Genomic DNA, 12,157 nt, shown 5'->3' on the forward strand with positions numbered 1-12,157 from the left:
GGACCTGGCGTGGTGCCCACAGGTACCACTCGAACAGAAAAATGAAAATAGCGAATCACGTTTTCATCCAACACCCAAAAGCAAAATTTCACTGTTTAGTCACCATTATGACAGCAGTCTCACTCCCATGTGTAACCGGACTACAGGGACCTTGGAAGTGGGAATCAGAACAGCTACCTTACAAGTGGCCAATAAAAACAAATTAGTTTTGTTTGTGTTAACAATGGTTTCAAAAGCACTAACTTTCCTACAATCAACTAATGAATTCAAGTACACCTTTTTGCAATTTTTTAAGATGTTTGGGGTTCTTAACTCCTGAAAGGGACCCACTTGTGTGTTTTTTTTTTTTTTCCTTCATCATTCGTCTATCTCTCATTGTGTGGAAATTATTGGTAATTTGTATGGTCTCCCAAACAGTGTTTTGAATGGAATGAGACACTTACGTGCTTGTAATGTATGTATAGTTAGACTAAATCTATCATTGTGTCCAAATTGCCCCTATGTGGGATTGTGAGTGCGGCTGTTTGTCTCCATGTGACCTGCAATTGGCTGGCAACCAGGTCAGGGTCTACCTTGCTTCCTGCCCGTTGACAGCTGGGATAGGCTTAAGCCCCCCGCGACCCTTGTGAGGATAAGCGGCTAAGACAATGGATGGAGGGATGAATGGATGTGTAGCTTGAGGAAACTGACCACGTTTTGGATGCACATTCGCTTGTGGATTATGTCGCACACAGATCAAACAAGCCCTACAAAAAAAGTTTTTTTGCATACAAGTTAAATCCATGGATCATGTAATGCCTTTGTACCAGGGCTACCATTCCCCCTGTTGAGACCTGAGACTTCCCATGGCTCAAGATTGCTGCCCACTTAAAAAAATGTTTTTGGTAGAATTTTTTTTTTTTTTTTTTTTTTTTTGTATCTGTGCTGACATAATTCCCCTTTTGTAATGTAGTGCCTTATTTTTTCCACATTTTTAGTTCTGCTGGTAAGTTTTGTTGCATTTTGTTTAACACATCATCTCAAAGTATGTCTTCATTTGTTACATGGTCAGCTAATCCCATAAAGGTTTTGCTGCTTCTTTTGCTGTTTTATCTGTAAATCCATTTCCTAATGATTCTTTGTCTGTATTTGATGTGTGTACTGCACATTTACATATGGCTATTTCTTTTGGTAATTGAACTGCTATGAGCAAATTTTGTAGTAGCTCTGCATGTGTCACTGTGTTCCCTTGTAGTTGTCACTATTCCTCTATTTTTCCAGTATTGTCTGTGTAGATTGTGATACCACCGTGAATACAGCAGCATCTGGTCTCAGATTTTTTAAGACTGTCCAATAAGATATTGTCTGTACAGTTCAGTCATCCCAATCCAAATCTGATTCTTTTTCTGTCCATTCAGGAACATTTCGTACGACCAAAACAAATTGTCCCAAACTCTCCCACTCCTGTTGTAATGACGTGTGTGGTGGTGTCCATTCCTTGTGTAGTCCACTTAAGTTTGTCAGTCAGTCTTGTTCCTGTCACCACGACTGATATACCATCTGAGTACAGATAATCATGATTTTGTCTGGTGTGGGCTGTTATAAGTTTACAGTATCTTATACTACATTGTCACATGCAATGAGTCACTTCCTACGTCATTTTGTGGTTGTTCAATCACGTCTTGAGCTGTTTGCAGCAAGAAATTTCCTGTTCTTGTGGGAGGTTTGTTTGGAATATGTAAGGTGTACTAATAGAGCGCTGGATTCCTATTTTGTAAGATATTTAACTGTCCTCCCAGTAATTAGTAGTAACTTTTTTACTTCTATTTTTCCTGTCAGAGAGGGAATTAAGCGCAGTCCTAGTTTCAGCAAGCCATCTCTTCCCAAAAAACGTATGGGACAAATTAAAAAGTTGCATTTTGGGAGCATTAGTTTTGACATTTTTGATGGGGAGATGGCTGCTCCCTTCCTCATCTACGGCAACAATTCTTAAATGTTTCGCAAAAAGCTCCATAAATTTCTCCTTTCTCTGTCAGAAAGGTGTCAATTTTCTTTTTCTTATTTTGTTTCACTCTTTCTGCGTGCAGTGCTTGGTTAACGTATTGTTACAGGCTGCCAGTCGGTTTGTCAACACAATGTTTTTCAATCCATTGTTTTATAGGATTATTTGAATTCACATGAAAAGATTTTTTCAATTGCCCTTCATACACACTCCCTGGAGTGTGATCTTCAGGAATGCCACTATTTGCTTTAAAATATGCATTTATTTCAATTCTATATTCTTCAAATGGTTCATTGTTGTTTTATTTTACTCTTCCAATGGCAGAAAAATTGCTTTTTTTTTTTTTTAAATCTAGTAGAAGTGCACGATATTAACCCTTGAACTCCCTGCTGCTGTGAGAAAGTACTTTGCTGTCATCCAAATTTGTTGTACTTCCACATCATTTAAGTGGTAAGATTTTCTCAAGTCTTCCGTTCCCTGAGCGAATTATGTTACATCAACTTTATGAGATGTGATACCATTTATGGCCGTTTTCACATCATCTTGAGTCCAGCTTTTTTTTTTTGTTGTTGTTGGTTTTTTTGGTTTTGTGTGTGTGTGTGTGTTTCTCTTATTTTATCCTGCAGGTTAACTATATATATTTTTTGTGTGTATGTCGAGCTGGCCAGCAAAGTCATATTGTGTTATCCACAAATTTAGATGTTTTGTTTTAGTAGGACATTTGCTTTCTACAAACCTCTAGTCCTTACACATCATTATTATTTTTTTTTCTTCAGATGTTGTGTTTCAAATATTTTGCTATTTATCAACTATTTTGCTATTTGTTTTTCCCCTGTTGGAGTCAGTGGTTCACCTAGGGTGACTATACTGACTTCCCCCTGAACAGGGTGATAATTATGTTCCGTTTGAGGTAATTCTGAAGCTTCTACCACAAGTGGCGGAGAATTCTTACCTCTGCATCCTCAGTTGTCACTCAATTTCCTGTTCAAATGAGGTAGCGAACCTCCACTCACTTTTACACATGCACACATTTCACGGAGCTCAAGTACGTACAGGACACACGTTGCCCTTTTCTCAGTTTTATAGACTAATTAGTCTACTCGATAGTGACTAGTATTCTCGAGGTTTGGTTCTGCCGCAGTCACCCAGATGCGCATTCACTCATTCTTCATGAGTGTGGGAGTTTCCTACTCACCAGAGATGTCTTTACTTCCTTCGGCTTCTCGTCAACCCTCAGCCTCCAGGCGCAAAGTCGAGGCCCAGTCCCAGATAGGGTCTCAAATGCCGTGGCCACGGTCTTTGCCTGGACGTTGACTCGGCCCCTGGAAACCTCAGGTATCTTGAGATCCGGCTCAAAGAACCAAGTAAATGTCAGGTTCACCAATCAGACATTCATTAAACAGGACAAAAAAGGAAGCAAAGACACCAGTTCAAGTCTCACGAGGAGAGAGGAGAGGAACTGTCTCGTACAATTCACCACTGCACTCTCTGATTATCCTCTCCTCGGCACCTCTATTTAGTTTTCAGACGTCCCTTATTTACATGGATGTTACAAAAAGGAGACGAGAAGCAAAACAGTTTGAAACAAGGTGTAATGTTTGTTCGTGTGCGTATGCATGTGTGGAAGACCTCTGAATACATGAGTGGTCATCATTTCTTTAACAGGCAGCAGTTCTAACAGTTCTGATGATTAGATGTTTTTGTTCCTGCTATCTCCTGGTAGGAGGCTGCCACGTTATCTAGGGCAGAGCAAAGCATTTCTTTATTGGAAGCAAATGTATGATAATTATGATCACAATTATTCCTACATTTCCCCCCTGTTTATCCTACACTTGCTACCACGTTTATTCCTACATATATATAACTCATACTAACACTGATTGGACCAGCAGGGTGTGAGTGAGTGCCCTAACATGGCACAAGACAGAAAAATAAAAGGTCCGCTGATCAAGAATTTAATGACTTGATTGCCTGAGGGAAAAAACTGCTCGAATGCCTGCTACTTTTGACTTTCATTGATCTGTATCACTTTCCCTACAGAGGGAGCTGGAAGAGGATGTGAAGGGTCCAAGAGGATCCTGCCTACTCTGGACCAGGTTCGCGTTTCAAGTTCAGTGTTAGCTCGGCGTCACAGTCCGCACAATGGAGGTTGAAGGCGGGGAGTGTGATAGCGGCATCGGGCACTCATCCACAAACCCAAGTCTCTGTGAAGCATAGAACAGCAGAACATCCAAAGTCTTGCAGGTTTTAATCAGAAGTTGAAGTTTATCCGTTTTAGTGGCTAGGGAGTGTAGATTCACAAGATGGATCGTCGGAACCGTTAGACGATGTCCCCTTTTTTGCAGCCAGACTTGTGTACCGCATCGCGAGCATCTTCGTGGTGAGGCTTTGAAGAGCGCAGTTCTGGAAAAAGATTCAGTGAATTGGCGAGAGTTGTCGAAAAAAAGTCAGAAGACTTTCTGATGGTTAGCAAGTCCTCTCGTGTACTTGAGTCCCAAGATGCCCATAAAGAAAAAAAACACAAACAGTACCAGGGAGAACGTTCCAGAGGCTGACACACTGGTAGGCGCCATCTTTGTATCTTGATCTTGGGGTATGAGAAACGTGGAATGAAGTCACTAAAGATGATCTCAGCTGCGGTTTTGCCTGATTTATTTTTAGCTGGGTAGGCTTGTGCAAAACGAGTATAGTGAAGGGTGTTCAAATGCTTATTTTCTTCATTCTAAGTTTTTTTTTTGCTTAAAAGTGGAATATTGCAATTGTTCCTCACTGCCTTTCATGCAGACTGAAACACACACTAACAATGTGATGTGCATGTGTTGGGTCAGGGGTGCCTGGACATTTTCACCCCAAGATCTACTTTTCAAGCAGCCATCCTCTTGCGAGCTGCCGACGGGAAGGGAGTGGGGGTTCGGGGTCAGGCCGGGGTGATGCACCCACATAGTTTTTAGGTTATTGCCTCCTATATTTAAAATACAGTATTAGCTTTTTGTGCACTGTATTGTCTGTGCTTTCATCCTTGATCAGCTTGTGCCAAGGTGGAATTTTAATATTACAGATCATCTCATCCTGCACTTTCAACTTTGGCTTCAGAACAGACTTTTCTCACTCGAAAAAGAGAAAATCTCATCCAGGTTCATCACTTTTTCTTCGATTCCTCAAATACTCCGACAGTCATTGCATCTTAAAACAACAGCATTTCTTTTTTATCCATCTATCCATTTTCTTACCTGCTTATCCTCAAGTCTCGCGGGGTGTGCTGGAGCCTATCCCAGCTGTCAATGGGCAGTTACTGGTACACCCTGAGCTGGTTGCCAGCCAATCGCAGGGCACATAGAGACAAACAGCCGCACTCACAATTTAGAGTGTCAAATTAACGTTGGATGTTTTTGGTATGTGGGAGTAAGCTTGAGTGCCTGGCGAAAACCAACACAGGCACAGAGAGAACATGCAAACTACACACAGGGAGGTCTGGGATGAAATCTGGGTCCTCAGAACTGTGAGGCCAACGATTTCCAGCTGATCCACGGTGCCACCATTTCTTTTTTTAACTTTCGCAATTATTAATCAAGCGTAAACATAAGCAGCATGTCTAGCTCGTCTTTGCTCTATGTTGCCCCGACTGTGTTGCTAACTAAAGCAGTGGTGGTGTGCGGCAGATCAGGACGCTGTCATTATATACCACATTGATGGGCTGCGTGAGTACTCAGTCACTCACATTTGACAAGTGCAACCGTGCTCCGCGCCTTCGCACCCAAAAATCTGCATTTGAGCATGAAAAATCACACGCGTAAAATTTATTACGAATAGAAATATGAAGACATTCTCAGCGCACATAAAAACCAATCCAGCGCAGTGAACCACAGCCTGACTTTTTTTTTTTTTTTTTTTAAACACGGAAGCACACGGTCTCCTGCTTGTTTACCGGACTCCACCCCCCTTCGGCTCTTAAAGGAGTGCACTCATAATTACAAACACCATCCACCCAAACAGTCTGGGCTACGTAGAGCATGCTGCTTGTGTTTACTCTCGATAATAATGGTACAAGTTAAAAAAAAAAAAAGTGCTGTTGCTTTAATGAATGATAGGGTATGTGAATTATAGAAGAAAATGTGGTGAAACTGTATGAGATTTTCTCTTTTTTTTAGTAAAAAAGGTCTGGTCTTAAGCCAATGTAGAAAGTACAGGATGAGATTGTTTAATGTTAAAATCCCACATTAGTACAGCCTGATCGAGGATGAAAGCACAGACAATACATGCACAAAATGCTAATTCTGCATTTTAAATATTGGAGGCAATATAACAACCTTAAAACTGTTTTGGGAGCATCATTTAGCTTTCAACATGCATTGCTTAAGATATTCTGCAAGCAATAATTCAGTTTTACACCAAGAAAAACGGACAGGGATATCATTGTGGGTTAAAAAAAAAAGAAACAAAGCTGCAAGAGACCTTTCAAATTTATAATTCATAGTTGGCTTGGTTTAGTTGCAGTCACTCACATTTGACACCCTGGCGCTCTCAAATCTGCACAGTCAACCACGAAAAATCACACGCGTAAAATTTGTTACGAGTAGAAAAAATAGATATTGAAAGACGTCACTTATTTTGTGTAATCTTGATAATTTATGTTTATTTCATAAACGTTAACTAAACAAAGCCTGCTCCTCGACAATCACTCTTCACCCGGAAACATGAAATGCAACTGCGTAATGCGAGCGCATTTACGTTGAAAGTCATCAACATAATGAGCCAAGTCAAAGGAAATTCAGTTACACCAGGGGTGCTCAATGCGTTGATCGCGAGGCAGTTTTGGTTGATTGTGCGACGGCGTGCCCAAAAAAAAAATACATTTTCAACTTTCATCCACCGCTTGATTCAGGTGTGGCCAATACGTCCAGCGCATGCACATAAAGCTGGGTTCTAGCAAGACTATTTACAGCAGTCGCGGCGTAGCGTGCTGCACCCCCCCAAGTTACAATTATGTTAATCCAGTAAATTATTTTAACCCATTTGTGGGCAGCGTCCCATTTTTGGGACATCATGATTTTGACACATTATATCCTTCAGTATATCGCAGCCCTATGGGGGCACAAACTAGTGCAATCTGTAGGCCGGTCTCAAGCCCGGATAAAAGCAGAGGCTTGCGTCAGGTAGGGCATCCGGCGTAAAAACTGTGCCAAATAAATATGAGCGTTCATCTAAAGAATCCCATATCGGATTGGTCGTGGCCCGGGTTAACAACGCCCGCCCCCGGCACTGCTAACCTGCAGGGCGTCGGTGGAAATTCAGCTACTGTGGGTAGAAGACAAAGAAGAGGAGGAAACCAGATCCATCGTCAGAAGAAAAAGAGGAATGCACAGAGCCTACAACTGAGTGTAGGGACTTTGAATATTGGGACTATGACAGGAAAAACTCGGGAGTTGGTTGACATGATGATTAGGAGAAAGGTTGATATTCTGTGCATCCAAGAGCAGGTGGAAAGCTAGTAAGGCGAGAAGTTTAGGAGCGGGGTTTAAATTATTCTACCACGGAGTAGATGGGAAGAGAAATGAAGTAGGGGTTATTTTAAAGGAAGCGCTAGCTAAGAATGTCTTGGAGTTGAAAAGAGTATCAGATCGAGTGATGAGACTAAAACTTGAAATTGAGGGTGTGAATTATAATGTGGTTAGCGGCTATGCCCCACAGGTAGGATGTGACCTAGAGTTGAAAGAGAAATTCTGGAAGGAACTAGATGAAGTAGTTCTGAGCATCCCAAACAGCGAGAGAGTTGTGATTGGTGCAGATTGTAATGGACACATTGATAAAGGAAACAGGGGCGATGAAGAAGTGATGGGTAAGTATGGCATGCAGGAAATTAACTTTGAGGGACAGAAGGTGGTGGACTTTGCAAAAAGGATAGAGATGGCTGTAGTGAACACTTATTTCCAGAAGAGGGAGGAACATATAGCGGAGGTAGCAGCACGCAAGTCGATTATATTTTGTGCAGACGATGTAATCTGAAGGAGATTACTGACTCTAAAGTAGTGGTAGGGAAGAGTGTAGCTCAACAGCATCGGATGGTGGTGTGTAGGATGACTCTGGTGGCGGGTAGGAAGATTAAGAAGACAAAGGTAGAGCAGAGAACCATGTGGTGGAAGCTGAAAAAGGAAGAACGTTGTGCGGCTTTTCGTAAAGAGGTGAGACAGGCTCTCGATGGACAGCAGAAGCTCCCGAAAGACTGGACTACGACAGCCAAGGTAATCAGAGAGACAGGCAGGAGAGTAGTTGGTGTGTCTTTTGGTAGGAAAGGGGAGAAGGAGACTTGGTGGTGGAACCCCAAAATACAGGGAATCATACAAGGAAAGAGATTAGCGAAGAAGAAGTGGGCCACTGAGAGGACTGAGGAGAGGCAAAAGGAGTACATCCGAGATGCGACGTAGGGCAAAGGTAGAGGTGGCAAAGGCTGAACAAGAGGCATATGAAGACGTACACCAGGTTGGACATGAAAGAAGGAGAAAAGGATCTCTACAGGTTGGCCAGACAGAGGGATAGAGATGGGAAGGATGTGCAGCAGGTAAGGGTGATTAAGGAGAGATATGGAAATGCATTGACTGGTGCCAGTAGTGTGGTGAATAGATGGAAAGAATACTTTGTGAAGTTGATGAATGAAGAAAATGAGAGAGAAGGAAGAGTTGAAGATGCAAGTGTGAAGGACCAGGAAGTGGCAAGTCAGAAAGGCACGACGAAAGATGAAAAAAAAAGAAAGGCAGTTGGTCCTGATGACATACCAGTAGAGGTATGGAAGCAATTTGGAGAGATGCCTGTGGAGTTTTTGACCAATTTATTCAACAGAATACTAGCGGGTGAAAAGATGCCTGAAAAATGGAGGAAAAGTGTTCTAGTTCCCATTTTTAAGAACAAAGGGGACGTTCAGAGCTGTGGGAATTATAGAGGAATACAATTGATCAGCCACACAATGGGAAAAGAGTAGTGGAGGCTCCACTCAGGACAGAAGTATCTGCGAGCAACAGTATGGTTTCATGCCTAGAAAAAGTACCACAGATGCATTATTTGCTTTGAGGATGCTAGTGGAAAAGTACAGAGAAGGTCAGAAGGAGCTACATTGTGTCTTTGTGGATCTAGAGAAAGCCTATGACAGAGTACCAAGAGAGGAACTGTGGTACTGCATCCGTAAATCTGGTGTGGCAGAGAAATATGTTAAAATAGTACAGGACATGTATGATGGCAGCAGAACAATGGTGAGGTGTGCCTTACGTGTGACAAAAGAATTTAAGGTGGAGGTGGGACTGCATCAGGGATCAGCTCTGAGGCCCTTCCTGTTTGCAGTGGTAATGGATAGGCTGACAGATGAGGTTAGACTGGAATCCCCTTGGACCATGATGTTCGCAGATTATTTGTGATACAGTGAAAGCAGGGAGCATGCAGAGGAGCAATTAGAAAGATGGAGACATGCACTGGAAAGGAGAGGAATGAAGATTAGCCTAAGTAAAACAGAATATATGTGCATGAATGACAAAGGTGGAGGGGGAAGAGTGAGGCAGGGAGAAGAGATAGCGAGGGTGGAGGACTTCAAATATTTAGGGTCAACAATCCAGAACAATGGTGAGTGTGGTAAGGAAGTGAAGAAACGGGTCCAAGCAGGTTGGAACACCTGGGGGAAGGTGCCTGGTGTGTTATGTGACAGAAGAGTTTCTGCTAGGATGAAGGGAAAAGTTTATAAAACAGCGGTGAGTTTGGCCTGCTGTATGAATTAGAGATAGTGGCACTGAAGAGACAACAGGAAGCAGAACTGGAGGTGGCAGAAATTAAGATGTTCAGGTTCTCACTTGGAGTGAGCAGGATGTATAGTATTAGAAATTAGCTCATTAGAGGGACAGCCAAAGTTGGATGTTTTAGAGACAAGGTTTGAGAGAGCAAACTTTGATGGTTTGGACATGTCCAGAGGCGAGAGAGTGAGTATATTGGAAGAGGGTGCTGAGGGTGGAGCTGCAAGTCAATAGAGTGAGAGGAAGACCCAAGAGAAGGTTGATGGATGTTGTGAGGGAAGACATGAGGACAGTGGGTGTTCAAGAGGAAGATGCACAAGATAGGCTTACATGGAAAAAGATGACACGCTGTGGCAACCCGTAACAGGACAAGCCAAAAGGAAAATAAGAAGAAGAATTATGCATGTGCTGATTCTGGACAGGCCACAGGACACGCTTGTCCTGGTTCCTGTAATTGTCAGAACAGAATCCCTCAACCAACTAAAAGAAATGTTCAATGATGGCATAACATTTTATTTCATGAATGACAAAGGTGGAGGGGGAAGAGTGAGGCAGGGAGAAGAGATAGCGAGGGTGGAGGACTTCAAATATTTAGGGTCAACAATCCAGAACAATGGTGAGTGTGGTCAGGAAGTGAAGAAACGGGTCCAAGCAGGTTGGAACAGCTGGCGAAAGGTGTCTGGTGTGTTATGTGACAGAATAGTCTCTGCTTGGATGAAGGGCAAAGTTTACAAAACAGTGGTGAGGCCGGCCATGATGTACGGATTAGCACTGAAGATACAACAGAAAGCAGAACTCGAGGTAGCAGAAATGAGGATGTTGAGGTTCTCGCTCGGAGTGAGCAGGTTGGATAGGATTAGAAATGAGCTCATTCGAGGGACAGCCAAAGTTGGATGTTTTGGAGACAAGATTCGAGAAAGTAGACTTCGATGGTTGGGACATGTTCAGAGGCGAGAGAGTGAGTATATTGGTGGAAGGGTGTTGAGGATGGAGCTGCCAGGCAAAAGAGCGAGAGGAAGACCAAAGAGAAGGTTTATGGATGTGGTGAGGGAAGACATGAGGGCAGTTGGGGTTAGAGAGGAAGATGCAGAAGATAGGCTAAGATGGCAAAAGATGACACGCTGTGGCGACCCCTAACGGGACAAGCTGAAAGGAAAAGAAGATATCCTTCAGTATATCAAAATATTTAAGTGTTTTAATCTGATTCTGAATCTGTTTTTTGGGACAATCTACTCAGAAAACCCAAGTACCCTCTCCCGGGCAGCGTCCCGTTTTTGGACGGGATAATAAATTAGTAAAGTTATCATATAACATAACCATAAACGAAAAATAAGTATTTCCTTGATTGTGGCCTGTGAGAAGACTTTTATCTCAATAAGGCAAAAAATTGCCACCCTGGGTTAAGGTCTTGAGATTCCATCCCTAATCACACCCACAACATTATCTGCGGGCATGACTCGTGGACCACACCCATAACTATATTTGCGAGCATGACTGACCACACCTGTACATTTTTCAAATGTGAGTGACTGAGTACTGTAACATTCGTGATCATGAGTGTACCCTTTTAAGAGCGGAGGGCTGTGTCGTTAGGTAAACTAGGGAAAAGAGTGTGTGGCCAGCAGCAAGTTGTTGTTAGAGAAAGTGTGTTTCCTAAAAGAAACCAGTGGCTTCTCCTTTTCATTTTTTACAGTACGTATGTGAATTGTGCCATTGGATGTAGCAACCAGTCATCCCTTGTTCATTGAATGCCACAAAGTGAATAGCAATCGCAATTTACAGTGGATTTTTTCTTTGCGTGCAACACAGAATATCTGTGCGAAGAGACATCAGCGGTGCGCAATTGCGCATGCGTGCATTTTAGAGGTAACATCGGCTGACTTTTTTTTTTTTTTTTTTTTTTTTGGGGCACGCCGTTCCGTGATCGACCAAAACTGCGTCGTGATTGATTGACACATTGAGTACCCCTGTGTTGGGTTGAACTTCATTGGATTAGTCACACAACGTTTGCAGATATTCTAACTTGGTGTGTATACAAGGCACAAATTATAATGTGCACTGTCTATTTAGGAATAAAATTGAAGACTTAAGTGCACCTTATGGTCATGAAAATATGTTTGAGAGCAAAATCTGCAAGTATGCGGGCCACGAACAGTGAACTGCAAATGGACAAGGGCTTTGTGTTGGCTTGAAGATGAAGGAGAGGTGGAAAGTGGGTTCTTTGGGAGAAAGAAAAGAGGAATACACGGAGCTTACATTTGAATGTGGCGACTTTGAATGTTGGAATTGTGAATGACGTAAAGAAAGTTACTGACTGCAAGGAAGAGGTAGGGGAGACTGTGGTTAGAGAGCATCGGAAGGTGGTGTCCAAGATGGCTCTGGTGGTGGTGATGAAGATTAAGAAGAC

This window comes from Syngnathoides biaculeatus, chromosome 1 (assembly GCF_019802595.1).
Source record: "Syngnathoides biaculeatus isolate LvHL_M chromosome 1, ASM1980259v1, whole genome shotgun sequence".
In the NCBI taxonomy this organism is placed as follows: domain Eukaryota; kingdom Metazoa; phylum Chordata; class Actinopteri; order Syngnathiformes; family Syngnathidae; genus Syngnathoides; species Syngnathoides biaculeatus.